Source organism: Vicugna pacos, chromosome 13 (assembly GCF_048564905.1).
Source record: "Vicugna pacos chromosome 13, VicPac4, whole genome shotgun sequence".
NCBI lineage: Eukaryota > Metazoa > Chordata > Mammalia > Artiodactyla > Camelidae > Vicugna > Vicugna pacos.
In genome coordinates, this window is record NC_132999.1 from 4,390,723 (window position 1) to 4,418,337 (window position 27,615).

Genomic DNA, 27,615 nt, shown 5'->3' on the forward strand with positions numbered 1-27,615 from the left:
AAGAGTACTCTGAGGATTAGGTATGTGACTTTGGGTATATTATGTATTCGTCATTGCTCCAGTTTCTTCACTGTAAAATGAGGATAATGAAATTTAAAAATCTATATTAGGGTTCTCCAGGGAAGCAGAAACAGTAGGAAAGACAGATGACAGACAATAGATGATTAGATACATAGATCTAGAGGTATAGATTTTATATAATAATATACATTTAATACATTATATTATATATTATATCAAATATTAACATATTAAACATTTGAATTATAAAATATTAATATTGAAATTTATATATTGATAATATATAAATTACATATATTATACACAGCTTAATTACGATGAATTGACTCACATGATTATGAAAGCTGAGACGTCCCATGACCTGCCATCTGCAGGCTGGAAAGCCAGTGGTGTAATTCAGTTAAATCTGAAGAACGGAGAACTAGAGGAGCCAATGGTTTAAAACCCAGTCTGCGGACCACAGAAGATGAGATGTCCCAACTAAAGCATGCAGACAGAAAGCAAAAGGGGCAGATTCCTCCTTCCTCTGCCTCTCCTACTCAGGCCCTCAATGGACTGGATGATGCCCACCCACATGGGGTAGGGCAGTTTACTGAGTACATTGGTTTAAATGTGAATCTCATCCAGAAATACCCTGACAGACACACCTAGAAATAGATTTTAACCTTGGCACCCTGTGACAAGTCAAACTGACACATAAAATTAACCATCACACTATCTCACCTAGTTACTGAGTAGATTCAATAAATTAATGTGGGAAAGTACTTAAAACTGCCTGACATAAAGCAATCACTCTGCAAAAATTAGCTGCTGCTGTTGCCTTCAGCAGTCACTGAAGATTTAACAGTTCCAGGATAAGCTCCATGATAGTTACCAACAAAAAAGGTTGTGATGAATCCCTTAATAAAAGCACTCATCTGTTTTAAAGCCATGACATCCTCATAATTTTTTTGTAAATGTTGATTTTATATTTTTATAATTATATATTAAATATGAAGGCTTTCTAAAAATAAGTACAACTGTAACTATATATAATTTTAAAATGTGCGTTGCTTTTCTCATTTTTATATATTAATGTAGAAATTACAATGGTCATTCTAAGGTAAATATCACAGGCATTTCCTGTAACAAATAAAGCCATAGCCGAGGGAATACTGGAGTTTGAGGCAGAACTTGAATTCAGTTCCAATGCTTCCACTCCATGGTTTTGAGGACCTGGTTAAGGCACTGGTTCTGTTTCTTTAGTTTCATTATCTATATTGGGCAGATTTTTTTTGTTTGCTTGCTTATTGTATCAGTTATATGAGATAGATGTATTAAAATCTCCAACTATGATTGTAGATATGCCACAGTTTGTCCTTTTGGCTCCCACTTTTTTGCTTTATACATGTAATTAGTTGCATTCAAATTCACAGTTGTTACGTCCAGTGGTGGGCTGGTAAATGCTTAGGACCTAGCACTCCAAGAGAGAAGAAACAATCCCTAATTTGCAGCGTTTGCCAATTTTCATAGTGTAAGTACTCTGACTATGCCAATTTTAAGCTACCCTTGTGATGTTACAGAACATGAAAATGGGAAGAGATGCACATACTAGCTCTTGCAAGTGGATCCAAGTCAGCTCCAGCACCAGTTGTATCATCCTGTTAGACTGAGTATCATCTTGAAATGTCTCATTTCTGGCATTGTTTGTTGCCTTAATGTCTATTTCATCTCTTGCTAGTGTAACTAGACCCACTGTCTTACTGTTAGTGTCCACCTGCTATATCTTTGTCCGTCTTTTTCTCTTTAACCTTCCTGCAGCCATTTATTTAGGCATAGCTCTTGTAGTCAGCATATGATTATATTTTTGTTTAGTTTTAATCCACTTTGACAATTTTAGACTTCTAATTACAGCATTTAATCTGTTTAAAATTAATGTAATCACTGTCAAATCTGCCTTTTTTAACCAGTCCCTTGACTATTCATCCAGGGATATTTATGTTTATACAAGCACTATTTATACTTATATCCTTCCTCTCTTTTTTACGCAAATGGTAGTACCCCTTACATACAGTTCTGCACCTTAATGTATATTTTTACTTAAAATACAATTTGGAGATCATTTCACCTTGGTACAAAAAGTGTCTCATTGTTAGAGCTGATGGTAGCAAAGCATTTCACTGCAAGATTTCCATTGTAGAACTTTTTAATTAGTCCCCTCTTGATGGATATTTAGGTAGCTTTCGATCTTTTGATCTCCCAATGATGTGGCAATGCATTATATCTTCATTATAGGTGCAAGTATTATCTGTAAGGTAAATTTCTGGGGGTGGAAATGCTAGATAGAGGGCATGTGCACTGATAAGTTCCACAGATATTAATACATCATCTCCCTGTCAAGGTTTTATAAGTTTGCATTCCTGTTACCAATATATGAGGGACCTCCTTCTCCCAACCCTTAGTGACATAATGCACCAAATAATTTGATCTTTGCCAACTTCTTAGGTGAAAACTTATCTCAATTTAGTATTTTAAAATAAATTTTATTGGCATTTAACACACATGCAGAAATGTGTACAAATCATGAGTACAGCTCCGCCCATTTTCAAAGTGAATTCACCTGCGTAATAGCACCCAGATCAAGAAATATAACTTCACAAGCCCATTCAAATCCCTGGCTTCCTACCCCTCAAGGTAACCACTATCCTAAGTTTTTAACACCTTCAATTAGTTTTGCCTGTTTCTGAATTTCATGCAAATATAATCACCTGGTGTGTCCTCTTTTTAACTCAATATCTCAATGTAGTCTGATTTTGCAATTAATTTTCTTTTAAGTGCAATGGAATACTGTGTCATGTGTTTCAAGAGTCATTTTTTAAATTCCCTTTTCTGTGAATTCTTGGTTCATATCCTTTGGACATTTTTCTCTTGAACTGATGGTCTTTATTCTTTTCTAAAGTACAGTCGATTTATGTTAATCTTCATTCTGACTGATTTATAGGAGATCTTTACATGCCTGGAAAGTAGCCCTTTGTGACATTAGTTGCTAATATTTTTTCCCAGTTTAGCATTTTCTTTGGCCAGTGGTGTTTTTTGCCACACAGAATTTTTTTAAATCCTAAGGTGAATGAAAGTACTAGTCATTGGGGGTACTACCTAAGCTTTGCATCATATTTAGAAAGGCCTTTCCTATGGTAAGATTATTTTTTAATTACCCATAATTTGTCTAGTTTTTGTTTACATTTAAATCTTCAAACCAATCGGCTGTCTTTCATTTCTAAATAAATTATAATTTGATTTTTTTCTTCACCTAAGAATTATTTAGAAGAGTATTTTAGTTTTTTCCTAGGCAGACAATATTTTGGTTATCCCTTTAAAAGTATTCATCTTGAATATTAATTCATTGTGTTCAGAGATTGTAGACTCTTTATGGTTTTTGATTTTCAGAATTTCTCCAGTTTCCTTGTCCTGACTCTTCCTAAGGCAGAGTCAATTTTTTTTAACACCTTTATTATTATGCTATGATTCCTGTACAGTAAACTACACATATTTCAGATGTAAAATCTGGTAATTTAGATGGATGTACACAGCAATGAAACCACCACTACAATCCAGATAGCTAACATTTCTGATTCCAGTCAAGATGGCCAACTAGTAGGACCACAAGCTTGCCTCTCGTGACTACAATGAAACCACAACTGAATGCTAAACAACCATCAAAAAAAGACTGGAACCTAGCAAAAAAGATTTTCTGCAACTGGTAACATAAAGAGGGAACCACAGTATGACAGTAGGAGGGGTGTACTCATGATATAATTGGGCCCCATACCCACCAGGTGGGCGACCCACAAGCTGAAGATTTGATAAGTTACAGAGGCCCTCCCACAGGAGTGAGAGTTCTAAGCCCCACGTCAGGCTCCCCAGATCAGGTCCCAGCATTTGGAAGAGAAGGAGACCCCAGGACATCTGCTTTTGAAGCCCAGAGGGGCATGGCTCTGGGAGCCCAACGGGACTGGGGGAAATGGAGACTCCATTTGCTTGACACGCAGACACGGAAATTCAAGTGCACCAGGTCCAAGGGCAGAGGCAGTGATCTCATAGGAACCTGGGCCAGACCCGCCTGCTGGATTTGGAGGATCTCTTGGGGACGTTGGGGATGGCTGCGGCTCACTCAGAGGACATCAAAGCTGGTGTCAGACATTCCGGAAGTGTTCATCTACATGAGCTTTCCAGGAGGCTGACATCTTGAATGGATCATTAGCACCAAGATCTACGCCACCCAACAGCCTGTAGGGAAGCCTCAGGCCTAACAATATACAGGGTGGGAACACAGTCTCACCCATCAGCAGACTTCCTAAGCCACAAAGGCCTCTAGACAGGGCCCTACCCGCCAGAGGTCCAGGACCAAGCTTCACCCAGCAGTGGGCAGGAACTGGCTCCTCCTGCCAGGAAACCTGCATAAGCCTCTAGTCCAGCCTCATCCACCAAGGCCAGATATTAGAAATAAGAAAACAACAATCCCAAAGCCTATAGAAGGAATCCACAAACACGTAGAAAGATAGATGATATGAGGTGGCAAAGGAGTATCTCCCAGGCCAAGGCACAAGATAAAATCCCAGAAGAGGAAATAAGTGATGAGGAGACAGGTAATTTATCTAAGAAAGAGTTTAAAGTAATGATGGCCAGGATATTTAGAGAACTCAAGAGTGAAGTTTTTAGCAAAGAGTTGGAAAATACAAAGAATACCCAGAGTTGAAGAATAAAATCACTGAAATGAACAATACACTAGAAGGAACCAAGAACAGACTAAACGAGGCAGAACAGAGAAGTGAGCTAGAAGACAGATTAGTGGAAATCACTACTGCAGGACAGAAAAAAGAATGAAAAGAAATGAGGATAATTTAAGAGAATTCTGGGACAACATGAAGCATACTAATATTCACAATATAGGGGTTCCAAAAAGAGAAGAGAGAAAGGACCTGAGAAAATTTTTGGAGAGATAATAACCGAAAACTTCTCCAACTTGGGAAAGGAAGCAGTCACCCAAGTCCAGGGAGCCCAGAGAGTTCCACACAGGATCCACCCAGAGAGGAACACACCAAGGCACATAGTCATCAAATTGATAAAAATTAAGGATAAGGAGAAAATATTAAAATTAGCAAGAAAAAAGCAATGAGTAACATACAAAGGAATTCCCATTAGGTTATCAGCTGATTTTTCAGCAGAAACTACAGGCCAGAAGGGAGTGGCACGATATATTTAAAGTGATGAAAGGAGGAAATTTACAACCAAGAATACTCTATACAGCAAGGCTCTTGTTCAGACTTGATGGAGAAATCAAAAGCTTCACAAATAAACAAAAGCTAAAAGATTTCAGCACCACCAAACCAGCTTTACAACAAATGTTAAAGGACCTTCTCTAGTCATCAAACCATAAGAAAAGAGAACAAAAGGAAGAGGAAATGAAAAAGAGAGAGAGAGACCTACAAAAGATTGCTTTGGCTGTTTGGGGTCTTTTGTGGTTCCTTATAAATTCTGGAGTTTTTTGTTCTAGTTCTGTGAGGAATGTCGTGGGTATTTTGATGGGGGTTGTGTTGGAGCTGTGGATTGCTTTGGGTAGTGTGGCCATTTTGATAGTGTTGATTCTTCCAATCCAAGAGCACAAGAAATCTTTCCATTTCTTTGTGTCACTTTGGTTTTCAGAGTGTAGGTAACCTACTTGGTTAAGTTTATTTCTAGGTATTTTGTTGTTTTTGATGTAATGGAAATGTCTCTGCAGGTTATAAAATTCTGGTTTTTGAAGTGAAAAAAAAAGTGAATGAAAGGTTGCAAATGGCAAAATATCCTTCTCTTTTATGGGTGAGCTGTATTCCATTTTATATATATATATATATATATACACACACACACATATACATATATATATACACACACACATATATAGTGCATCTTCATTATCTATTCAACTACTGATGTGCAGGATGCTTCCATATTTTGGCAATTATAAATAATGTTGCTGTTAATAGCAAGGTGTAAGGATCTTTGTGAGTTAATTCTTATTTTGTGGTTGGCTTTATTCCTTTGATAACTATGTAAGTTTAAAAAGCTAAAGCTCAACATTCTTAGAAACAAAGAACACTACACATATGTAAATTTAAAAACATATGTGCAGTAAAAAAAAATGATCTATCAAGCCATGAAAGACATGGAAGAAACTTAAAAGACATATTAGTAAATGAAATAAGCCAGTCTAAAAAGGCTACAAACTGTACAATTCCAACCAAAGGACATTCTGGAAAAGGCACAGCTACAGAAACAATAACATCGTGGTTTCCAGGGGTTTGGGGAGAGGGAGGGAGGGAGGAATGAATAGATGGAGCACAAGGGATTTTTAGGGCAATGAAATTATTCTGTATGATACTATAGTGGTGGCTACATGTCATTATGCATTTGTCAAAACCCATAGAACGTACAACATCAAGCGTGAACCCTAATGTAAACTATGGACTTTGGTTGATAATAATGTGCCCATGTAGGTTCATCAATTGTCACACTAATGAGGGATGCTGAGGGTAGGGGAGTATATATGTGTGGGTGGGGAGGGCTATGTGGGAACTCACTGTATTTTCTGCTCAATTCTGCTGTGAACCTGAGACTGCTCTAAAAAAATTAAGTCTATTAAAAAAAAAAAAAGAAGCTAACATTTCCATCACTTTCCAAAGGTTACAAATTTCGAATTCCCAATTTATTCCTTCCCAAACTCTTTGCCCCCTCATAACCATAAGTTTGTTCTCTATGTCTGTGAGTCTGTTTCTGTATATCTGCATTGAAACCTCTTAATTTTGCTGTTATTTTGTAATTGTCTCATCTCTAATTTGTTTTTCTCCTTTCTTGCCCTCCTCTGGATTGGTAAAATATGTTTATTATTCCATTTTCCCTCTTTCAGCTTGTTAGTTATACATTAAAATTTAGTGGCTACCCTAAGGACAATAATAAGCATCCCTGACTTTGTGGAGACTACATAAATTAGCACTTTTCCACTTTCTAGACAATTCAAGGATTTTACAAAACTTTAATTCACTTCTCTCATTCTTGACATTTTGGGATGTTATTGTCATGCATTTTAATTCTGCAAATATTTAGAACCCGACCAGATGTTACTATCTCCTAATATTTTAAACTAATATTTAGTTTTATCCAGCTATTTATACTTTCTTATGCTTTTTCTTACTTCATTATAATACTTTTATCTGGGACAATTTTCCTTCTGCTACTGAACTCCCTTAAGTATTATCTTTAATAAATTCTCTCAGTTATTTTGCCTAAAAACTTTGTCTGTAGGACATTTTCACTAGGTAAAGAATTCCAGGTTGTCATCTATTTTTTTTAGAGGTGTTGTTCTATTGTCCTATAGTTTGCATCAGTTTATAGAAAAGTAGCTGTCAGTTTTGGTGTTGCTTATTTGAAGGTGTTTTGTTTGTCTTTGATTTTTAATAGTTTTACTACAGTATGCTTAGGGTAGTTTTCTGTGCAATTATTTCCTTGGGATTGAAAGAATCTGTAACTTGAACTCTTTGGTAAGCTTTAGAAAACTTGAAGCTAGGGTTTCTTCAAATATTACTACCACCCATTCCCTGTGTTCTCCTGAGACTCCAATTACATCTATTTTGGACATACTTAATGTCATGTAAAAGTATGTATCTCTTACACTCTATTTCTTTTTTCTCTTTGTTTTAGTTTACATATTTTTTCACTGATTTATCTGTTAGTTCACTAACCCTATTTCTGCTGTGTCTAATCTGCTGTTAAACATTCCTTTGAGTTCTTAATTTTAGAAATTGAAATTTTCAGTTCTAATGTGCTTAATTAAATCTTTATAGATTCCAGTTCCTTGAGGAAATCTTCCATGTGGTCATTTATCACTTTTTGGGCACAGTAATAATTGCTGATTTAAAGTCCATATCTTATTATCCCAATTTCTGCATGCCCTTAAGTGTTTTTTTTTTAAATATTGTCTATTTTTCTCTTTAGTTTCCAGGCATTTGGTCTTATCTCCTGGCATATGTAACTATTTTTATTCAATGTTATATTTTACATGTGAAAATCTTCAGAAGCCCTGAATGACAACAGCTCTGTCCTGAGAGAATTTAATTTCCTTTTGGCAGCAGTAGGATCCAATCAAAGATTGAACTAGACCAGCTCTCAGAAGGTCTAAAGCCCAGTCTTGAACTGTTTCTAGTTTTCCACACGCCTATCCTGTAGCTCTTGCGGTGTCTCAATTGAAAACCTATGGTACAGGGACCCTATCTTCCTTTGTCAGTCCTGAGCTCCACACTTAAGTATTTACTTTATATTTACCCTGCTTCGCATTGAATTCAGGCCTAACAGGCTCTGTATCATCATGGGACAACATTTTCCACCTTTAATTTCTTGTGTTATGTTAATTCTCACATAATAACAGCATGAATATCCAAACCAGAACATGCACATGGATAACTATGAGTCAAAAGTAAAATCTTTAAACTCACAAATTATACTGTAAAAATATTTTCCTATTGGCAAAATAGCTTAGCACAATAAACTAAAGCTAAAAGTTATCACAAGTTAATCTGAAATGTTCTATCAAGTTTACCTGAAATACGCTTTCTATAGAAGCAGAATTACTGTGGAACTAATAAACTTCAGGGCCCTGAAGCAGCCTTCAAAGATTTTTATATGGGCATTTATGTTTGTAAAGTTTGCAAAAGCATGGTAATTTCTAGCTGTTTTTCATAAAGAGGACCCTAAATTGTGTGAGCTTTAGGCCTCACAAAACCTAGGTCTATCCCTGTTTCTTACCTGGAATGAAACACAAATTCTTTCTGCAGGAAGCAAAAAGGTTTTGTTTTCTTATTTGCTAGTTTTGCAATAAACAAAGAGAGGGAATGCTGCTAATGGCACAGAAATGATCTGAGCAGTGGGAATATGGTGTTTGGCTGAAGGGACTTTGGCAAACCTCATTTTCTGACCAAAATGTCTGAGTTTAGCCCTCCCACATAAGACTAGCAGTTTCAAAAGTTAAGTATAAGCTAAGCCTTCAATGTCTAGTGCTCTGTTCTATTAATGCATAATGTTTCACTATGACCTACATAGGAATTGGCTATGGTAAGTAGGATGAAGTCGTCACCTCAGCCTGGGTACACAGTTATGCAATCTGTGTGCTTTGGATTCAGACTCCTGGTATAATTCAAAGCCAAATGAGAAAAATGTCACCTCTGTAGAGAAGAGCAGCGGGTGGGGAATCTGAGCTATCATCTTGGCTGTACCTAGCAGGGACATTTCAGGACTGCACACAAGTACAAAAAATAATCTCAGTAACCATCCATTAAAAATAACTTCATTTCACTAGGTAGCTAGTTCAGGACAAATTCAGAGCTGGAGTTCAAGAAAACTTCACACTTCTTGAAGCAAACACTGAAAACCCAGGTTCATGAAAAAGACATTCTTCATGAAGGGATAAAGATCTCCCTCATCCATTAGAAAATAAACTATTTTAACTTGATTGATACTGCATTCAGTTTTTCCTCACTGAAACGTTTTTGGTTTGTAAAAGAAGTTAAGCCATTTAACTACCAATACAAACGCCAAGATACTGTACAAAACGTTCACAGCCAAAATAATTCTTAATTATTCCCTAGTATTTCCCACATAATCCAATATACCACACAAAAATACTATGTATTTGAAGTCTTCCTACAATAAAAAAATTTTTAAAAACTTTGTACAAAATGTAATTAGTAGGCCCCAACAACTTTTTGGTTTAATAGTCAGAAGTGAGAAAATAATCTGAATTTCTTTCGTTTGGTTTCATAAGTATTATTCTGTCTAGTAAAACTCACTGTTTTCAGACTTCAGGTACTAAAAACATAAGAATTTTAACAAATTTTTTCAGAAAAATTTCTAAAATTGTCTTAGAAATTATTTCCCATATTTAAAAAAAATTATTTATTTTAATTTTTAATTTATTTTGGGGGGGAGGAGGTAATTAGGCTTCCATTTATTTATTTTTAATGGCAGCACTGGGGATTGAACCCAGGACCTCGTGCATGCTAGGCACACACTCTACTGCTGAGCTATACCTCCCCCAAGATTTCCCATACTTCTTTGCAGTAAATAGTATGCCTTCTGTACTAGGTCCTGAATTCCTCTAACAGCAATGATCCAATTGTTGGATCCTTCTAAAGGCTCATCAATTATGACTGAACCTCCTGAATCATGATTTATTCATCTGATCCAAATCATGCTTTTGCCAATAATAGATCCGGCCAATTCTTTGGGAACAGTTACTTGTGTTGTAATAAGAAGCCCATCCAAATCACAGTGTCATGCTTCCCTGCTGAAGAATAAGCATAACCAGAGCCACCCTGTGGTTTCCTTCCTGACCACTTACTTCTGTGTCCCAGCTTGAGAACTCAAACTCAGGAATCAGTCTGGCTCCTGATTACCCAGGGAATGGAGAAATGCAAGCTCCTCTGCAAGGCCCACTGGGCCTTGGTGACCTGGCCTCTGATTACCTGTCAAAATTCTCCTTCTCATTTCTCATCAGGCATGACACTCCAGTCATACCTAACTCATCTGCTGTTCCCTGCACGTGCTACACTTTTTCATTCTCCTGTCTGGAAAGCACCTCCTGCCTTGACCTCTTGGGCAACTCCTACTCATCCTTCAAGTTAGCCCCCAGGAAAGCTTTCCTAACCTTCCCCACAAAAGAATGCCTGCCGTTTCCTCTTTAGGTCACATTCTAGACTCCACACTTGCTTCAGTGTGTTGTCATTGCTCGCCACGTGTTTGTCTTCCTTCGCTAAACCGTGACTTCCCTGAAGGCAGAGTGTAGATCATCATCACACAGAGGAGCACAGTGCACGATGTGAACAGGTGCTGCAGTCCTTCCTGCCCTGCCTCTTCGTGTTGTGAACTAGACACCGGGACCCGAGTTTGCAATTCAAGATGAGCAAAGAGGCAATGAGCTCCATGAGCTCACCATCTGGGAGAGAACTGTCGTTAATCAAATGATAATATTCATGAATATATAATTACAACTTGAGATAAATGTTCTGAAAGGAACACATACAGACACAAATGCTGACCTAGGCTGGAGCAAGAGGGAGAAAAAGTGGCTAAGGAAGGCTCCCCTAGGGAAACAGTGCTTCCTTCCCATCTAGAGGATGAGTAATTAGAGAGGAGGCTGAGAAAATATGGGCAAGAAGAGGAGGGGTCTTTGCAAGGCCATTACGAAGATTTAATTCTTTTGTCCTTAGACCAACAATTAGGCATTTAAGTTTTTTAAGAAGTTGACTGACATTTTTAGACTGTGGCTTGCAAAGATGCTCAGGCAGTAGTCGAGAGGATGAATTGAAGAAACAAATATTTATTGACTGAATTAACAAATTAATAAGTGAACAAACACTCTTAGCTAATTCTTGATTATTTACATTTAGTTAAGCCCTTATAATTAGAATTTAAATTTTAATAACACCTTTGAGTCTAGCACTGTCCAATGGAGCCACGCAATTTAAAACTTTCTAATAGCTATATTTTAAAAGCAAAAAGAAACAGGTGAAGATAATTTTAATGATGTATTATATATAATCTAATGTATCTAAATGTTATTTCAACATGTACTCAACATACAAATGCTAATAATGAGATATCTTACACTTTTTGTACTAAGTGTTGGAAATCCAGTGGAAGTATTTTGTACTTACAGTACATCTCAATTTGCATCATCACATTTCAAGTGCTCAGTAGTCACCGTGGCAGGTGGCTACCATCCTGTACAGCGCAGTTATAATGGATTGACCAAGTGGTTTCCAAATTTGATTATACATCAGAAGTATACACAGAGATTCTTGTTAAAGAGATTTCCCAACACCTCTCTCTCGGTTGATTCAGTATCTCTGGGAAGAGGCTCAGAAATCTGTTTTTGATCAAGTATAACAGGTGATGGTGATGTAACAGTTCATGGATGAGCATATGGGAATAACTTCATTGCCCCAAAGCCATGAGTATAGTGCAACCCTTGTGAATATAATGAAATCTCCTACATCCTGGGCACATTTGAGCAAAGGATATTTGACACATCTTGAAATCACTTCAGAAATTCATTACCATCACTACTTCCTAAAAGTCAACCTGTAGATTCAGTTCCTGAAAAGATAGTGAACTAACAATGCTATTCCTTGTTCCCTAGAATCCCCAAGTGTAATCCTAAAGATGTCATGTAAGTGAGAGGGTGATGATGGATCTTAGAGCCTAACTCAGAAACTGTGAGAAACACCTGGGAGATGAAAGGAAGTTGGGTACCGCTGTGGTGGGGAAAGGAAAAACCTGGAGTCATAGAAGGACACTGGCAGAGGTAAGGTGTAGAATGCAGAGATAGGATCGCTGATTGTGCCCTTTTCTACCCACATTACTCTGGGTGGATCACAGCCCACACCAACTCAAGGTGGGCATGAACAGCAGGTCCAGCCCAGCACCTGCCCAAGGAGGCAGAGTAAGATGGGGAAGCTGATAACTATGCATACAGGCTGGCTTGGAACAGTTATCTTCTTCACTTCCTTTCACCCTGGGGTCTAGGTGATATAACAGAACACAATAGCTCTTGGAGAAGGAATAGCAAATGCAGAGGTACTGTGAGATAACCTGGGGGCATGTTCTCTTCACGGAAGGGCAGGATGGAACTAGTACAGCCAAGATTGCAACATAAGAGGCTTTTTACCTGAGGCTCATCAACATTCCTCTTTATCAAAACCTTTCAAACAAAACAAAACAAAAAGACAAAAAACAAAATCTATATGATGCAGCAAAAGCAGTCCTAAGTTCACAGCAATACAGGCCTTCCTTAAAAAATCAGAAAAATCTCAAATAAGCAACCTAACCTACCACCTAAAAGAATAAAAAAGAAGAACAAAACAAAATATAAAGGATACCCAAACACAGATGAAGAATAAAATCACTTAAATGAATAACACACTAGAAGGAACCAAAACTAGACTAAATGAGGCAGAAGAACAGATCAATGAGCTAGAACACAGATTAGTGGAAATCACTACTGCAGGACAGAAAAAAGAAAAGAGAATGAAAAGAAATGAGGCTAGTTTAAGAGAACTCTGGTACAATATGAAGCATACTAATATTCACATTATAGGAGTGCCAGAAAGAGAAGAAAGGAAAAGGACTTGAGAAAAGTTTTGGAGAGATAATAACGGAAAACTTCCCCAACTTGGGAAAGGAAGCAGTCACCCAAGTCCAGGAAGCGCAGAGAGTTCCACACAGGATCCACCCAAAGAGGAACACACCAAATTACATGGTAATCAAATTGACAACAATTAAGGATAAGGAGAAAATATTAAAATCAGCAAGAAAAAAGCAACAAATAACATACAAAGGAACTCTCATAAGGTTATCAGCTGATTTTTCAGCAGAAACTCTACAGGCCTGAAGGGAGTGGCAAAATATATTTAAAGCGATGAAAGGGAAAAACTTATAACTGAGAATATTCCATCCAGCAAGGTTCTCATTCAGATTTGATGGAGAAATCAAAAGCTTCACAGATAAAGGAAAGTTAAAAGAATTCAACACCACCAAACCAGCTATACAACAAATGTTAAAGGAACTTCTCTAGTCATCAAATAATTAGGAAAGAGAACAAAAAGAAGAGAAAAAAAGAGAGAGAGAGAGACCTACAAAAGATTGCTTTGGCAGTTCGGGGTCTTTTATGGTCCCATATAAATGTTGAAATTGTTTGTTCTAGTTCTGTGAAAAATGTCATGAGTATTTTAACAGGGGATGCACTGGATGTATATATTGCTTTGGGTAATGGGGCCATTTTGAAAATGTTGATTCTTCCAATCCAAGAGCACAAGATATCTTTCCATTTCTTTGTATCATCTTCAATTTCCTTCATCAGTGTTTTACAGTTTTCAGAGTATAGGTAACCGCCTTGGTTAAGTTTATTTCTAGGTATTTTGTTCTTTTTGATGCAATGAAAATGTTTATGCCAGTTATAAAATTCTGGTTTTTGAAGTGAAAAGAAAAAAAAAAGTGAATGAAGGGCTACAAATGGCAAAATACCCTTCTTTCTTATGGGTGAGTTGTGTTCCATTACATACACATGCTGCATCTTCTTTATCCATTCTTCTATTCATATGTACTTACGATCCTTCCATATCTTGGCAATTATAAAGAATGTTACTGTTAATAGCAGGGTGTATGTATCTTTTAGAATTAATTCTTACTTTGTGGTTGGCTTTATTCCTTTGATAACTATGTAAGTTTAAAAAGTTAAAGCTCTAAACATTCTTAGAAACAATCAACAGTACATATATGTAAATTTTAAAAATATGTGCAGTATATTTTGTATATGTATTTACATGCAATATATTGTGTATGTGCAGTCAAATTGTAACAACTCTATCTAATAAAAATGAAAAAAACAAAACTACAGTGAGATACCACCTCACACCAGCTAGAATAGCCATCATTAAAAAGTCTACAAACCGTAAATGTTGGAGAAGGTGTGGAGAAAAAGAAACCCTCCTACACTGTTGGTGGGAATGTAAATGGGTGCAGCCACCATGAAAATTGGTATGGTGATTCCTTAAAAAATAAAAATAGACTTACCATATGATCCAACAATCCCACTCCTGGGCATATACCTGGGGAAAAAATATAATTCACAAAGACACATGCACCCCAATGTCCACAGCAGCACTATTTACAATAGCCAAGACATGGAAACAACCCAAATGTCCACCAACAGGTGACTGGATAAAGAGAAAGTGGTATATACACAATGGAATACTACTCAGGCATTAAAAAGAATGAAACAATGCCATCTGCAGCAACATGGATGAACCTAGAGATGATCACACTAAGTGAAGTAAGTCAGAGAAAGACAAATGTCACATATCACTTATATATGGAATTTTTTAAAATGACACAAATGAACTTATTTACAGAACAGAAACAGATTCATAGACATAGAAGAACAACTATGGTTACCAATGGAGATGGGGGAGGGATAAATTGGGAGTTTGAGATGTGCAGATACACACTACTATATACAAAATAGATAAACAAGGCCCTACTATATAGCACAGGGAGTTATATTCAACACCTTGTACTAACCTATCATGAAGAAGAATATGAAAAGGTATATATATATATATATATATATATATATATATATACACACTGAATCACTATGCTATACACCAGAAACTGTCACACAACACTGTAAATCAACTATACTTCAATTAAAAAAAATTTCACTAGAAGAATCACAATGCAAGTCTCAGGCTTTCGATCTTCCCTTTCAAGAGAAGAAGATGAATTACAGTTGAAGTTGCTGATACTCTGGAATGTGAGATCACAGGGGAAAATATTACAGCATCTGAGGAGTAGAAGTCCACAAAAGAAGTTTTTTAAAGAAAACTGGACAATTTGTACTAAAGGAGAATTAATGGGCCAAAAATATGTGATAAATTTTAAATGAGTAATAGAAATGCCATCAAAGAGATAAGGGAGAATATTACTATGAAGCAATAATAAGCTGGAGATGCTGGTTATGAAAAATATTGTGACTGAAATGAGTTTGGTGGATGGGTTGGGTGACAGACTAGATAACATCAAGTAACAAATTAGTTAAGGTAGAAATTAGTTGGGGATCTCTCCCAGAATGTATCTAGAAGCAACGAAGAGACAGGAAACAAAAGTTAAAGGATATGGAGAGAACCCTCCATACCGCCATACAAAACCTGACAACAGTATAAGAAAAGAGGCCTATAGACAAATATCCCTCATTTACATACATGAAAACTTCTAAACAAAATACTAGCTAATTGAATCAGGTATATATTACAAGGTATATAAAATAAACGAATTAAGTAAGGTTGTAAGATACTAAATCAATATACAAAAGTCAATTGTATTTCTGTATGCTAGCAATGAAAAGCCCAAATATGAAGTTAAATAATCTCTTTCAAAAATCACATCGAATAAAATACTTAGAAATAATTTAGCAAAAGACATGTAAAAACCTGTACACTAAAAACTACACAACATTGTTAAATGAAATTAAAAACAATTGAAATAAGTAACATTCCACTGTCACGGATTGTAGGACACACTATTTTTAAGATGCCAACTCTCTCCAAACTGATGTGTCAATTCTACACAATCCTCACCAAAGTCCTAGCAAACTCTTCAGTAGAAATTGGTAAACTGATCCTAAAATTTATATGGATATGCAAAGGACCTAGAATAGCCAAACATTTTGCAACGGTAGGAGGATTTAATTAATCTGCTTTTAAAACTTACTATAAATTTATGGTAATCAAGAGAGTGTGGTATTGGTGCAAAGATAGACATATACATCAATGAAACAGAATAGAAAGTCCAGAATTAAATTTTTACATTTGTGGTCACTTGATCTTTGACAAAACATCAACGCAATTCAAAAGAGAAGGATAATAATTTCAACAAATGAAGCTTGAACAATAAGATATCCATGTACAAAAAAGAACTCAATCATTTCTTTGTATCATATATTTACAAACAACTCAAAATGGACCATCGACCTAACTGTAAGAGCTAAAACTATAAAACTTCTACAAAATGTAGAAAAAACTATTTAGGACCTTAGTCTAGGCAAAAATTTATTAGTGTGACACAGAAAGCACAATTTTAAAAATTGATAAATTGAACTTCACTGAAATGTAAAACTTTTGCTCTTTGAAAGACACAATTAGAAAAAATAAAAAAGAAGTCTGGAAGAAAACATCTGCAAACTATGCAAGGACTTGGTATTAATTATCCATTGCTGTGTGGCAACTGCCTGAAAGTTAGTAGTTTAAAACAACAAATATTTTACTATCTCACAGAATTTTTGAGTCAGGAGTCTGAGTGAAGCTGCCGGCCAGAGCTGCAGTCCTGTCAGTCTCAGGACTGGAGAACATGCTTCCAAGCTCGCACACGTGGCCGCTAGCAGGCCTCAGTCCCTTGCTGCTTGTTGTCTAGTGTATCAGTTTGCTAGGGCTGCTTTAACAGAACAGCACAAACTGAGTGGCTTGAGTAATGGAAACTCATTGTCCAACAGTTCGGGAAGCTGTAAGTCCAAGATCAGAATGTCAGCACGTTTTGTTTCTTCTGAGGCCTCTCCCCTTGGCTTGTAGATGACCTCCTTCCTGCAGTGTCTTTATATGGTCTTTTCTCTGTGTGTCCACATCCCTGAGGTCTCCTTTCGTGTCCAAATTTCTTCTTAGTAGTACACCAGTCAAACTGGATTAGGGCCTCATTTTAAGTTAGTCACCTCTTCCAAGGCCCTACTTCCAAATACAGCCAAATTTTGAGGTACTAGGAGTTAGGGCTTCAACTATAAATTCCAGGGGAACACAACCCAGCCTGTAGCAGGCAGAGACTTCAGTTCCCTGCCACAAGGGCCTCCCGTAGGACTACTGGCAACAGGGCAGCTTACTGCCCCGAGTGAGAGACCTAGGAAAGAGAGTAAGAGAGGAACTGCCTGAAACAGAAGCCACACTTTTTTCAAACCTAATCTCAGGTTTGAAATCACAGGAATAACATAATATTGCTTCTGCTGTACATCATCAGTAACACAGACCAATTCTGGGACAATCTGGGAAGGTTCTGCATGTTCGTATGAATACCAGACGACGGGGACCATGGGGAACACCGTGGGAACTACATAACACTTTTACCCATAATGTATGAACTGCTATAATTTGATAATAAAACATAACTCAATGAAAAATAGGCAAAAGATTGCCTTTCATCTTGTTGATGGTTTTCTTTGCTGTGCAAAAGCTTTTAAGTTTAATTAGGTGCCATTTGTTTATTTTTGCATTTATTTCCATTACTTTAGGACTGATCAAAAAAAAAATCATTCCCATTTACGTCAAGAAGTGTTCTGCCTATGGTTTTCTCTAGGAGTTTTATAGTATCCAGTCTTACAAATTTAGATCTTTAATCCATTTTGAGTTTATTTTTGTATATGGTGTTAGAAATTGTTCTAATTCTATTCTTTTCCATGTAGCTGTCTAGTTTTCCCAGTGCCACTTATTGAAGAAACTGTATTTTCCCTATTGTATATTCTTGCCTCCTTTGTCAAAGATTGACCATAGGTGTGGGAGTATATTTCTGGGCTCCCTCTTCTGTTCCACTGATCCATATATCTGTTTTTGTGCCAATACCATGCTGTTTTGATTACTGCAGCTTAACAGTATTGTCTGAAGTCTGGGAGGTGTTTGCCTCCAGGTTTGTTCTTTTCCTCAGAATTGCTTTGACAAGATACTTGAGAAAAATAGGCAAAAGATTTGAAAACACTTTCCCTGATAAACATTGCACATACAAATGACCAGTAAGCACAGGGAAAGATGCTCAACATCATCATCAGTTATTAAGAAAATGAAAATTAAGTTAATAATGAGATACCAATATATACCTATAATCAAAAAGACTGACAATATTTGGGCAAGGATGTAGAGAAGCTGGAACCCTAATACACTCAGTATTGGGGACATAAAATGGCATAGCTACTTTGTGAAACTGGCTATTTCTTTAAAATTAAACATAAACCTTCCATATGGCCCCAAAATTCCACTCCCAGGTATCTACTCAAGAGAAATGAAAAAAAATATATATATATATATATATACACACACACAAAGACTTATATGTGACTATGGAAGCAGAATTATTCCTAATACCAAACCTGGAAACAATCCAAATGTCCATCAAATAGTAAATGAATGAACAAAATGTGATATATCCATACAATGCAATATTATTCAGCAACAAAAAGGAACTACTGATACATGCTACAGCATGGATGAACATCAAAAACTTTATGCTAAATGAAGGAAGCCAGCCTCAAAAAAGGTCACATATTTTATCATTTCATATGAAACTTCCAGAAAAGGCCAATCTCTTGTAATAGAAAACAGATCAATGGTTGCTTGGGGCTGGGGGGTGGGAACAGGGATTGACTGCGAATGGAAACAGAGGAATTTGGGGGAAGATGGAAACGTTCCAAAACTGGATTGTGGTGACGGTTGCACAACTGTATAAATTTACTGAAAGTTATTTCATTTTCAGTTTATAATAGGTATATTTTAGTTTATATGAGTCATACCTCAATGAAGCTGTTAAAAATACACACACAATACTATATATTTCACAAAGGAATGTGTTTATATAAGGAACCGTATCAAATGCATGAGAGTGAGGGGGAAGGTAATGATAATGGAGATGTACAAACAGCAGAAATATTAAATTAATATTAAAGATTTAATATTAAAATATTAAAACAGCAGAAATATTGTTGCACAAGATGAGAGTGTGCCAAGAACTGGGGAATATGATTATCTCAACTTTGTCCTCCACAATCTGAAAGAGAAAATACCAGCAGAAGGGCTTTCAAAATTACTGGTAGAACAAGGAAAATAATACTTATAAATAATAATTATAATTGTAGAATCATTTACTGTTTACAAAGCACACATTATTTTCTCATTCAATTCTTGAAAAGCTCTGTGAAATAGGCGTAACTATCTTCATTTTACAGATGAAGACATTGAGGCTTGGAATGGTCATGTAGCTAGTGGCAAAGGAGATTTAAACCTAGTACTTCTCCCCTAGTATCATCAGAGAACACTGCCCAGATCAAACTGGTCCCCCCAGGCAACTCTACAACCATGTTTACACTGAGAGATCCTACCTCCCTTACTTTGCTGATCCAATCAGACTCTTCCCCCCAGACATTTAGAATTAGACCATAGTGTGTCTCCATGACTATCAGCACTGAAGCTATATAAACCTGGGAGTTTATGGAGTGGCTGTGTTTCTTAACAAGGTACATGAAGAAGAGAGGAAACTGGTCTTCAAAGAGAGAAGAATGAATCCCCTTCAGTGACAAAAGGCCTTGAGGACACAGAGGCAAATACATTCGCACTGTGGTAGCCATGGAGAGGTGGTACCCAGACCCTCCTTCAAAGAAGGACTTGACACCCAGGCACAAGAAGTGTAGCCATCAGCCCCCAGCTGTCCGCTCCAGCTGCAGAGAAACCTAATGCCCAAGATCATGTCCTTTCTGGGACAGCCTGCATCAGTTGACTGAGTAGGGTCAGATACCAAGCATGGGGCAGTTCTGCCTGATGTGGGACACCGAAAGGAGAAAGCTTTCTCCAGAGCTACCCATCAAGGTTGGCTAAGGCTTTATCAGACCAGTATACAATTTAAATTCTCTTTCACCAACCCTGCTTCTTCCTCCTTCCTTTCACAAGCATGGATCTCTAGTAACTCCTACTGTTACTGAATGCAAGCTCCTGTGCCTGACGCACCGTGAGGCTGAACATTACTGAAACGTCAGAGTTTGGAGGAGAGAAAGGTTTACTGAAGGGCTAAGCAAGAAGAATGGATGGCTCATGACCAAACCACCCCCCCAACCCAAACTCCCCAGAGGCTTTGAGCTGAGGCCAGGTGAGGGAGGGGCGTCCCACGGCTTGTGACCAGCTGTGCACAATTTTCAGATTGGTTGATGGCGATCATCCTTAGGCACCGGAAGTGCTGGAGGCCATGTTAGCCCTTGATCATCAAGTAGTAATTTCTTCCATTTGGTGTTGGTTTTAGTGTCTGAAAAACTCAGGAAACATGCATCACATACAATTATCTGGGTACTTCAGAGAGGGGTTTTTAAAGCAGAGGATATGGGGGAGGGCTCTGTGCCAGGAAGGCCCCATAATGTCCTGCTAGGTTACAATTCCCCCCTTTACTTTGATCCTCCTCAACCTTGAGGAGACCTAGTGTTGAACAAGAAGGGTAATAACGTTTTGGAGAGAGAGGTTAATCACAAACTTGGCAGAGGAACTTGGTTTCAGTCTCTAATCCTGTCTGATCCTTCCGCAAAGCTTTCAGGGACCAGGGCGATGATCACTCTGGCTACTTCCTGCTGAAATGGAGTATAGTCCCAACTTGATCTGGGGAATGGACACCAGGCTGGAAATACTCCTGAGTTCCAAGTCCTGGATCTGAATCTTGGATGATTGAGATCTCATTCCCTGAGGAATTCAGGAGAAAAAGCCTGAAAACCAGTCTGGACCTGGCACTTTGGGGGAGACTTGTAGCCTGGTAGCCAGCTGTCTGCTTTTACCTGAGTAGGTTTTAACTTTTGATGTGATATTAACATATGTAACAGGAGCTTTTGGCCACTACATATCTCCTTGTTTCTGCTAACATGATCTAAAACAATATTATTGTCTAAAAATTTAACAGTTACAAGAGGAGACCTTGATGTCACAAGGTTGCAGCTGCCATCTGCCAGCAGACACTGCTTTGAGAATGGCTGGTGGCAACCCGAGGACGACGTAGCTCAGAAAAGTCGAGTTCTCAGCAATACGGAACGTACCTGAAATCACATCCACAATGGCCCCTAGTTCTACCTTGGATGTTTGAAACACAGCTACTCCATTTGGACTTTCAAATGCACTCCCCTCCTGTCCAAAAGGCCATAAAACAGGCCGCTTTGGTCAGTAAAGTTTAAGTTAAACCATGGATAAGTCAGCATGACTTCACCATTCCTCAATACGTGCAGATTTTTCCATCATTTGCCCTTTTTGGTTGCAAATCTTTGAACAGCAAACATTGATGACCAAAATATCTGTCCCTTGATGCTGGGGTGTTGGCTCCTAACTCAGGTTCATATCATGTCCCTCGGTGCCAGGCCTCCTTTGTATCTGTCTAGATCCACGTCGGGGAAAACTCATCAGATATTGTGAACAGGCTCAGAGGTGTGTTAATAGGGAAACACTTGGCAGGCTATACATTTTATCACTTATACTCAGTTATTACTCAGGCCTGGTACATGTGTTCTTAGCAATAGACTTAAAGCAAGTATTGTTATACATTACAAGTAGTTATATTCTGTGACAACTCCATTAGAGAACTGTCTTTCTATCCTAAATATTGGGGGTAATATTGATAGGGAGACAAACATTTGGTAAACAGTTCAATTAGAAAACACTGATCAAAAGCCAGTAATATTTCAGACAACCAAAAAGGTATCAGGATAGTCATCAGCTCACTCAATCCTGTGCCATCAATCCTTTTTACTAACAGGTTTATGAAATCAGAGTTTTCATGAGACTCTTTCAAATATCTTACCCAGCTCCGCAGTATGATTTAAAAGAAGCCTGTACGTGTCAAAAAGTCCTCTCCACGAATCCTCCTAAAGATGAAGCAGTCCTGCAAAGCATCAGCTGAACTGTCCATGAATGATAAAAGACCCAAAAAGGCAAGGTAAAAGACTTGATCACATTTTTCATAAAGAAGCTTAATCAAGTTGGTGTGACACATCAAGATACAACCATATACACACGATGCTTGAAGACAGCAACCAGAACTATGACTGACAGCATTCTACCAGGACACATCCAAACTTCAGAAACTCCATATAATTTCTAGACTATCTATATCAATAACATTTATCCACATCATATTATCTGAGGTGGCTTACCACCTATTTGACAATACTTCCCATGTAATTCAGCATACCAACCAATCCTACTGAGTTTAATGTTTTTCTCTGAGATGTCTCAGGGGCCCTCTGAAGCATCCCAAAGTTAGCTGAAGTCAAAAGAACTTTAATTAGAATTCGGTAGGAAGTTTATCAAAACTATCGAAAAGTTTCACACAATCTGTTATCAAAAGCATTCTAAGTAAACTTGTTCTCTTAACAGAGAGGAACCGAATCTAGTCCTGTACCAGATTACTTTTAATAAAATCCATTTACCTAGTTAAATTTAATCTAATCTCAGCCCAACCATGCACAGAACTCCTTTTTTAAGGCTCCCGTTCTACCAACCTTCCACAACCTTCTGTACCCATATTAGTTTGTCCTTGTTTTTTCCCCCATCTAGAAACAACCAGCTCTAGGACCAAATCACATTCTCTTCCCTGAACAAAATGCAATTCCATTCTTCATACCTCTCTTTACTCAAAACATACATTCTACTTTCCTATTGTATACTAAAATGTTTCACTTATTTTTAGTAGCTTCAATGACATGTTTAAACTAGAATCCTCAACTCTTAATAACTTTAATTTCTAAATTTCTAGTGAAAACCAAGACAGAAACAATTACGGATTCGGTAGATTGGCAAACATAAATACCAGTAATAATTTCCAAAAACCATGTGCTTTTTATAGGAAATATCTCAGGGTGGCACCAAACATATTCATCAATGGTCCTAAAGAGCCTTAGTTTTTCTGTAAAGGGAAGCCAATGTTCAATTAATGTTTCAGTATTTTACTTTGGGAATGACCTAGCCATTCAACAAACTTAACTTAATTTGGCACAACTCTAAAATTTCAAGTTATCAAATATCTGGAGAGATCATCTTTAAGTAGATATTTCTAAAACATAATTATTTCCATAGAGTTCACCTAAAAGCTCCCATCTCATCTGCATTTAACTTATAAAAATTATATCATACCAAGTCAATTTTTTTCTTTCTGCTGACAAACTGCAACAGAAACATGAAATTACTGAACTTCGGTAAACTTAGGTACAATAAAAGACATGTCTGTAATGATTACACCAACAAGCTTAAGCTAGCTTTAATATCAGGTATCAGTTCAATATTAAATATTCCCTAAATCACATGAACCTGAAATTTGTTCTATTTAGCTTCATTTTAACTGAAAAGTATTTAACTTGTAAGCACTTACTTTTAAGTCAATTAAGTAGAGCTCAACTATAAGTTAATTTTTATGTAAAGACAGAACCAGATATCTCATTTTTTCCACTTGAGTTTTAAAAAACCTCTTTTTTTTTCACCCTTGAGAGCCCAGGTAGATCATTTACATCACAAAGGCAAAAGAAGAGAAATAGAAATTCCTCCCCTAACTGCTTTTTACAAAACCCAACCATCTTGGCTATCTTCAGGGATTTTTGTTTTTTTCAGTTCCCAAATGGCCACTTCAGCTTAAAGAAATAAGAGTAATAGACAGAATAGATAGTTATATCATTTGTTCACACTCACATGCCAAACCAGGAAGAGAGAACAGGACTTGGGCCCCGGTACGGAAACACTCAAATACCTCCCCCCAAGGTAAAAGCCAAAGCAGATGCATTTTGATATAATAGCAGAGCCACTAAGGGCCACCGTTCTCCAGATCTCATACAATGTTACAAGAAAAGTATCATTTTCTTTCATTTATGGGAACCTAGCTAAAGACCTCCCAGTTTTGCCAAAATACCCCAGGGGACTATAAGATGGAATGGAGCGCAGAATAACCATAATAATTCACAGCTGGTATTAAATACCAAGCAAACAAAATGCAATGCAAAACAGTCTCTCAGGGTCACAGTTCCCTAGCCCAAAATGGAGATTCCCAACCAATGCTCCACTGCCAGTGAAGCCAACCCAATATATCCTTATACCCTGGTTTCATCACACAAGAGCCCCGTTACTCACCAAAGACGTCTCAACCAGCCAATGTAAGTACTGAAACACACAAACAAAAAACACGGTCCTACAAAGGATCAGACGAGGTGTAAGCCAAAATACCACTTCCACTCCCAGATGGAGGCTTCCACAGTGGCCTGGCTCCCAAAAAAGAATGGCTCCAGATTGGTTCCCAATGAGCCCAGAATGGCTCAATTCCCGGAAAGGCATGAGCCCAGGTGGAGGGGGTAGAATTTTCCCATCCTGCACAAGCCGGGGTAGCTCATCCCAAAACGATACATGCACAAACACAAACAATAAATAAGCTGCAGTCTCACAGATGGAAATTCAGAGATGTAATCTACAAATTTCTCTTCTACTCCCAGCCTGAAGCCTCCAAACAGACTGGCCCAGCTCTTGAAAGAGAACAGACCCACAGTGGCTCACAAGGAGCCCAGAAGGACTCACTTCCAACAAGGGAATGCGCACAGATGCAGTGGAGAGAATTTCCAGCCTGCACGAGCTGGAGTCACTTACCCCCAAGCGACAACAAACGTGGACCGTAGTTCCAGACGTTTCTTGGTTTGAAACAGCCTCATGCCGGGGGCAGTGAGGTGCCTGTCAGAGTCCTTCCAAGATCCCCAGAGCAAAATGAGTTCCAACAGCTACAGGAACCCAGGGAAGGGGCTGCCCCTGGCCAGGGTCAACCTGCCATGGCTGGCTCCCCAAAATTGTTGCCGGTGGAAGTTCTTCATGTGCTTGAGGCACAGGGAGGCCAAACAACACGTCAGCATCTGAGTTTGGAGCAGAGAAAGGTTTTTATCAGGGCAGAGCAATGAGGACGAATGGCTAGTGCCGCCAACAACAACAACAACAACAACAAAAATCCCCAAACTCCCTGAACGGTTTCAGCTGAGCCTTTTTAAAGGCCATTGGAGGGAGGGGCGTCCCAGGTGATTCTCAATTCTCAGAATTGATGGTGATTAGTTGACGGTGATCATCCTTAGGCACCAGAGGGTCTGGAGGCCATGTGCTCATGATCATCAGGCAGTTAATTTCTTCCATTTGGTTGTGGTTTTAGTACCTGAAAAACGCAGGAAACAGACATCAGATACAATTATCTGGGTACTTCAGAGAGGAGCTAAAGCAGAGGATATGGGGGAGGGGTCCGTCCCAAGAAGGTCCCTAGGGTACTGCCCAGATTTGCTATCAGCAAGTTTGTTTCTCAGTAACCCAACCTGCAACACAACACATATCCCACAAAACAAAATTCAGGCAGGCTTCAAAGTTTTCTGGTTCCTGGTGCCTGCCTCGTGGGTGGACACAGCTGAACTTCCATTTTCCAGCCTTTATCCTAACCCAGATCAAGTGGAAACAAAAGCCTTCGACCAGAACATTCATTTTCTCTTTCAGGACTACCACTAATAGTCATGAAATGTTGAGCAAATCACTTTAGTTCTCTGGGTCTTCGTTTTCATACCTGTCCACTGAGTCGACAGGAAAGAACCTTCTAATCCTCTCTGAACAGTCAACCCGACAGCTGACCTCACTCAGCACCTTCTGAGCCACCAAAATGGTTTTAACCAGCCCTAATGTACACTTTCTCACAGTATTTCAGTCTCAGCTAAGATGCTTTACTGGAGAGCACTCCCAGCTTTCTAGCTGTTAAACTGAACTCAAACTATGACTTTGGCAAAGGGCCAGTTCCTAAAGTGGTTAGGAGGGTTGCACCATGCTGCCTGGCGCAGGGGTGGGAGACAGGGGTGACAGGGGACAGCAAGAGGGTTCAGTCCTATAATGAAGGGGCTGGGCTTGTCCGGCTACCCCATGGATGTAGAAAAGGGAGGGGAAGGGTTTGAGGACCCGGATAGGAATTCAATCATAGCCCCACATAACTTCTTCCTCCCCTGTCCCTGCCATGTCCGTCCTTGCAGGCAATATCCTTTCTCTATACTCCAACAGCTCAAAGTTCTCTCCTCCAGGACCACTCAAGTCTCCCTTTTCCTTCAAAACTGCCATTTAACAATATCACCACAAAACTAGTCCTACAGTGTTCATGTTTAACTTAAGTGATTAGCTGTGATGCTATCGAGAATACTTACTGGTTTAAAGATTTTCCTTCCAGTGACTGAAAAAAACACAGAGATTACAAGAACGAATGTAGGAAAATCTCCAAAATACTCCTAAGTGTTTTTGCTTCTGGTGTCTGATTTGTAGTTCCATTACTTTCTCTGTGATCTTAAATGGAAATCCAGATGCTTTTATTCTTTTGAGGATAAACACTTCCTCTTGTTGCTCCCATCCCCCAAATTTTGTCTCTAGCAAGGCCACGTGGATTCTTTCTGTCATTTAGCCCCTATTCCTGGTATAAGCATGTAATCTGGCCTGCAAATCCAGTCAGGCTCTCTTTGACTCTATGGGCAGCTGGCACCTCCAAGTATCTCCGAAAAATACTGTATGACTCCTTTAGAAGCTTCCTCTCAACCTATACAAAAATTTTACTGAACTCTCCCAACTTACTTCAATGCTCCTTCCAGTGCTCCAGAGCCCCAACTAAGGTTCCAAAATTACCTTTCTCATTTTGCTCACCCATTCAAAATTCCCATTCTCTGATCAATGTGCGAATGATAACAGCTAAATGCCCAGCCGACCATAACAGGCTTTAAGGGAGTGGCACAAAGCAGACCACAGCTAAAAAGCCGTTTCTTTAAATCTCCTTATGTACAGAGAAAAGTATGTATTCCACAGTTGATGTGAAGATTAAGTGAAAGTGCCTAATTCCCAGTATGTAAAAATAATTTTTAAAAGTAACAAAACAGATACCAGGATGGCTTCTGTTTTTCGTATGTTGTGTGTGGGTTTTTTATTTTTTTAGATGTCTAGTCCTGGGATTGAATTTTCTGCCCAGTCTTTAAATAGGGAGAAAAATATATATATTTTTTACATATATATATGTATTCATGTATATATATATACACACACACATATACATATATACACCCCCCCCCTTAGAATCCTGTAGGTTGCTGTAAATGGGAAACTGGCTGATTTCAGCTATTACTGACAAATAATTGAAAGAATAAAAGTTAATGCCCTTTTTCCTACCTGAAGCCTA